The following is a 6584-nucleotide window of genomic DNA, read 5'->3' on the forward strand; positions in this document are numbered from 1 at the left end:
TGTTTTTATCCCATGCCGTCACTGGTGTATTATGTACCTTAGTGGTATTATGCAAGATAATATAACCGTGACCTTCGTATTCGTGACCGTGCTTATGATGCTTTTTGAGGTTAAAATGCAGCTAGGATTCTGAGTGACTGCGCCGAGCCATAAGGTTAGTAAGATTTTCTTTTATCTGTGTTGATAACTTAAGTTTATCTTGCCCTACATTTGTCCACTAAATGGTAAGATAACTTATTGTATTTCTTTACCAAATTACATAGTAAAAGTTGTACAAAATTTTATTTTATGTAATACGAAGCATGCTGTTTGTACTATGTAATGTACGTTGACGCCTGTTAATTACTTCTAAGTTAAAAAGCGTATTCAAATATTGAATTTGAAAGTATGGCGGTTGGTCTGTCCGGCTGACCGACGTTAACGTGGTGCGGGCAAGCGCGGCGAGAATGCAACCTCACCGCGGGAAGTAAAAAGGGAATAAAACAAGCTTGTAAAGGACGCGCCATTGCTTATCCAAATAATTTCGGTACTCCGTAAACCAGAGTTCAGAGGACCGTTCATTAACTGGAATAAAGTCGAGCCATCGAAGAAAACAAGTTCGCGCCAAAATTTCTACGTTATGTTTCCTTTTGTAGGTTCCACATACTTATTATGATTTAATATTTACCTTTACTTGATAAACCTTTAAACCTGAGAAGTAAGAGGGAAAACATTTAGGGTTATTTAAACCTTTAAAAATATTTTTTTATGTTAATGACTTGGTTACCTCATAGAGTATTTGATGTAATTATACTAATATTATAAATGCGAAAGTTTACATGGATGGATGTTTGCAACCAAAACGGTTAAACGGATTTTGGTCAAATTTGGTTTAGATGTAGAGGATAGTCTGGAAGAACACTTAGGCTACTGGCTTTTTAATTCTACGCGGACGGAGTCGCGGCTGAAAGCTAGTCTAAACGTAATTATTTTAATATCGCCAGGTTCGGACTTTTACGCATATGTACTGTTTAGCGTTCTATGGTAGAGCCAACAAACCTTAATTTGCCGGATGATTCGTTCGAAAAACAGAAGACACATGAACTAGAAGATGGTCACAACTAATTGGATACTGCACTGCTTAACGGATTTTTTTAAAGAAAATGGTATTGTTCCTATTTCAAAAAATGAACTGACAACCTATAACTAATCCAATTTCATTCGATTTTTAAATAAGTTTTTTTTTAATTCATAAAATAAATGTCCTAATTCATGTTTATGCTCACAATAAACAGCAAAAAAACTTTGTTATGATATAAACTTACGAAATAGAGTTTGTTGTACGCACGATTGAACTTCCATAGAGATTGTAGTTTTTGTCCCTCGAGCCGGACAATCGATGATATCGAGTTGTTTATCGAATAATTTATTCGTTTTTATGTAAATCGATATTTAGATATTTTATAGAGCATTGTTGTGTAAGTCTGTTTTGATTACTATTGTGAAATGCGATCCCGATAAATATGAGGTAATACGTCTCGTGTTAGCTGTTTGTATTTAATGTAAAGGGAAATTAAAATAATAGTTATGCCTTCAATAGCACTTATGATATTAATATATATCCCATTATGTTTAGTTGACTTATCATACTAATATTATAAATGCAAAATTTTAGATGGATATTTGTTAGAGTTTGTAGCGTAAATTGATGAACGGATTTCGATGAAATTTAGTATAGATGTAGAGGATAGTCTGGAAGAACACATAAGCTACTAACATTTGTTTTTTTATTCCACGCGGATGGAGTCGCGGACGTAAGCTAGTGAATGTATAATTTCGTTCATTTGTTATTCGTATCAGTTGTTTAATTAAAACGTTGGGTTTAGTGTAAATATTGGTCCTTGTTCCAGTTGTTCGTTGTATTTGTGCGCGTCTCGGGTTGCCGCATGTTTGCCTTTCGATGTACTACGATTTTTATGATTACACGACAACTTGCAATGATGACTTATAATGAATGATACAAAATTATTGTGTAACTAGCTTTCGCCCGCGACTCCGTTTGGGTAGAATTAAAAAGAAGAAAACTAAGTAGCCTGTGTGCTCTTCCAGACTATGTTTTACAACTATGCGAAATTTCATCGAGATCCGTTCAGCCGTTTAGGCTACAAACTCTAACAAACATCCATTTATCCAAACTTTCGCATTTATATATTACTACTATTATACTAATATTATAAATGCGATAGTTTAGATGGATGGATGTTTGTTAGAGTTTGTAGCCAAAGAGTTTGAACGGATTTTGATGAAATTTGGTATAGATGTAGAGGATAGTCTGGAAGAACACATAGGCTACTTACTTTTGGTTTTTTTTATTCCACTAGGACGGAGTCGCGGGCGACAGCTAGTAATATCATATAGTAAGATTTAACAGATAGATGAATTTATTACAGAGTGTGTATACTTCTGGTTAAAACAGTAGAATCAGTTCTTATTAAGTTATTTGGATATCGAAATAGCAGAACAGTTCTGCTGTGTTATTTATTTATGTAACATCTGGAAATGTCACGTTGACAAAATTAGGATGATTTTTTTATGATTAAAAAAAATTCGTGGAAATACTGAAATGTTTCTGAGTATTAGCTATGTTACCTGATGGGATTATAACACCCGTTAGAGCTCACACACCTTTGACTAAACTATCCCACAACTGTATAGTCGCGCTTTGATTCCTTTAAGCTTATATGGAGGTGCGCACACTACTTGTTTTTAGTTGTGCAACTAAACGGTTGAATGAATGAAATAATCGACAGTCGCACAATAGTTGTGCTGTATTTTAGGCGAAGGTGTGCGCTTATTTATATAATTACGTCCACAACTACGAACTTGTATTCAATTGACGTTTTTAAAAGTAGAATAAAAAGTATAAATCCATTAAAGTCAATAAAATTAAAATAACTAAAATGAAGTTCATGTAAACAAAAATCTAATATTGGAAATGTTTGAATGGAGTTAAAAATACATTTGTGCATCAAAAGTCAGTAAATTTGTTTATTTTATGTCTTGGATTCGTGATCAAAGTTTATTAACCTTTTATTTGATTGTAGAGTGGAGTTCTCGATGTTTGTGATGTCTGTTATTTTTATCACGATATGCAGATATCGTAAACTGGCAACAATACTGAACAAGGAAGTCAGTTATCGATTATCAATATCGATATTGCGGGAATATGAAGCAATAAGTAACGTTTTCTCGAAAGAATGATTTTCTACTTAAAAAAAAATATATCAATCTTTTCAGACTTACGATTATCAGTATGAAAACTAAGATTTTTTACTCAAGATTTTATATCAATGTTACCTAGAAGTCACTACCACTTAAAGGAATTGGCGGATTTGTGTTCATTCCAAAACAATAGCACGTTATGACGTCATAAATCCAGGGATTCAAAGGTACTTTAGTATTTATAGTACTAGTAGATTTTGTTTTAAGCTGATTTACACTAAAATATAATCCAAATATTTCTAGAATATCCGTTGGGCGAGTGTTTTGTACAATGTTTGATAAGGTTGCATTAACTAAAGCGGGGTTTTATCAGGTAAATATATCCCACTTCAGATTGCAGTGGGCGTACTGGTGACGTCATCGACAAAGCGCGGTTGCCGTTTGCGGAATAAACAAGAGTATTCTTGGCCACTGTTCCATGTATATTCAACTATTGTATTTCAATTGATTCATTAATATATCTTTTCAACTCTATCTCTATTATAAATAAGAATGTTTGGAATAATGATTGTTACCGTATAACTCAAAAACAAGTGAGGATCAGATTGAATTTGATGAAGTGAAAGTCTGGAATAGTACAAAGACTGCTTTTTAATTAAACCCGACGCCCAATTCGTGGCTATAGCTAGTACAGTAGAACCTCGATAACTCAAACCTCGGTTTCTTCCCTTCCTTTCCTCTTAAGAAAAGGATGGAAAGAAAAAGGGACTAAAATTAGGCCTCCGGCACCACACTCATTAGACGAAACGCGGAATTGCTCCCACTTTACGCCTGTTTTCTGTGTGGTCGTGGTATTACACCGGGCGAGCCGGCCCTGCAGTGCGAAGATGTTAAAACGAGCTCTACCACTGTTAAAATGGTTCTACTGTATTTTAATTTACACAAAGGTGAATATTGCTGCTGTATTTTGTTTTCTTATAAATGTCGTATTTTAAAAAATGTCATTATGTTTAAAGAGAAACGTGTTTACTGCGAGAAATAGAGTTTATACTGTTATCGTTTTAACGGTAAAAAAGTAAAAAAAAATCATGTTAGGTTCACTTTTCTATTACGACCGTTAAAGTCCCGCTGTCCGACAGTAACTGGATGCAGTTTTTTGCGATGAAATTCAAATGTGGATTACACTAGTTTTGTGCTTGTTTGAGCACGAAGAATTTGTCGAAAAAACTCTTGTGATTCGTAATATAGTAATTTTAAGGCAGACGTGTTTGATGTTTTTTAAGTTAAGTAATTATTGTGCAGGAATGCAATTAAGCTGCAAATCTATCTTGATGAACGACTCTGTTTTGTTTCTTACAATTGAGATGTAGTTTTCGAGATTATAAAATTTAAAACAGATTGTTAGATTTTTTATAGATTTTTTTGTCTTGGTCTTCGTGTTTAGAATCAAATTATTTTTCAAGATCTTTTTCTAATTGTCTATTAGTCTTGAGTAGTTTGTAATTTCTGGAGGTAATAACCGATCTTTTTCTCTTAATTAAATATTGCTATCGTTTCCTTAATTATCGTAATTTCTATTAATGTATTGAAATATATTAATATTAATTAAAGAACATGTTTAGGTGTGATCTGCAAAGGTCGTCTTCGTGCTTGCGCTTTTAGATATCTAACCTCGAGCTAAAATTATTTGCTTTGAGGTGTATTTAAATTGTACATAGTATCAACAATTTGTATTAATATTCCTATAGTGGTAAATAAGTTAAACCGTTTTTTTTAGTTTTAAAGCAAATCATTGAAACTCCACCTTTTGGTATGTCTAACTCAAGATTATTTGGGCTATATCTACTAAAACTTGTATGGTCTCTTAATATTTTTGATTAGTCAAATGTCTAGTATTTTATTATTGCTAGGACTAGCCGACGATTTACTAATCATAGTAACTATCAGATGTAGCTTTCTAACTTGATATGCACTTGACACTTAAGTTCTGACTTGTAAACGATCCATAGCGAAGTTTCCGCTCTATTTAATTTTAAGCAATAAGTCTAGATTTCACCGGTCAGTTTCTATGTTAATTAAACGACTCGGTTTTCTTATCTGTTTAGTTAATAATTTAGCTCCTTATCGATTTTTTATGTTAATTTGACACTTAGCAATGACAGAACAAAATGTTTGTTTAATTTCGTTTCCAGGTTTTATGAGCTGTTGCCCGCGACTTGGTCTACTCAATATTAAGATTAAGCGCCTATAATAAGCCCGTCTTTGTCAGCTACACTTCAGTGATAGTCCGGTCGCAATCGGCCCAGCCGTTTCGGAGATCACCCGGAACAAACGCGGCTTGCGGATAGACAGGCAAATTTTTTTTAATTCGATTTTCGGTATCAGAAACACAAATACATTATAATCCCCAAATCTGGATTTTGTCTTTTGACATTACAAACAGACACTTTTATTTTATTACAATTTTATTATATGGATAGATTTAATGTTTAGTGTTGGTTATGAATAAAATTATTAACATGAGGTAAAAATTGTAATTGTTACGTATTTTGTACAAAAGGTTTTGTTAGAATAGGCCCAAGTAAGCACTTGGCTAATGTGAAAAGAGTTGCTACTGACATACTCGTCATAGTTGACTACTTGAGTTACTTTTGCTTTGTTAAGTAAAAATAAACAGAAGCACATTTTTTAATACATAATGCACACAGTGACCTCTAAACACGTGTTCATAGAATGTACGGTTGGCATGGCAACCGGCCCTTTGAACCCTGGCTTATGTCGGCCGTTTGGGTTGAGGTTTGTGGGTTTTGTCAAAATCGAATTACAGGTCTCAGTCTCGTGCAACCACGACAATGTTTGTTTTACCTTCATGCAGTTATATCCGGTTTAGTGTTACAACATTTTAAAATTCCTTTCAAAGTTGTTAACTTCTTTAAAATGGCGGACAGACTTAAATATGCCATAACATAGAATGCAAAAATGACCAAATACGATAAAAATTTTACATATTTGAATAAAATTACTAGATAATAATATCTAGGGTATAGAACGTAGATCAATAAACAAGCATTTCTTATGAACACTGCTAACAATCTCGTAGCAGATGCGATATAAGAGGGCTTAGTCATAGCAGTCTTGTACCTGCTATTGATATAAGCAATATTAGCCGTTAATTACGTCTAGATTTCCGTTTTAACCTGTCGGACGAGGATAAGACTAGTAGTTGTATATGCAAGCTATTTAAATAATGATTTAGTGGACTTTTTTGACTGGATATCTATGTTTATTTTACAATATTTTCTATAGTTTATTGTGCTTCATTTGGTTATATTTTATTTTGAGTTTAAGACCATACTAATTTATCTATTATGGTTCCTATTAGA

Source organism: Papilio polytes, unplaced genomic scaffold (assembly GCF_000836215.1).
Source record: "Papilio polytes unplaced genomic scaffold, Ppol_1.0 DF824270.1, whole genome shotgun sequence".
Classification (NCBI taxonomy): domain Eukaryota; kingdom Metazoa; phylum Arthropoda; class Insecta; order Lepidoptera; family Papilionidae; genus Papilio; species Papilio polytes.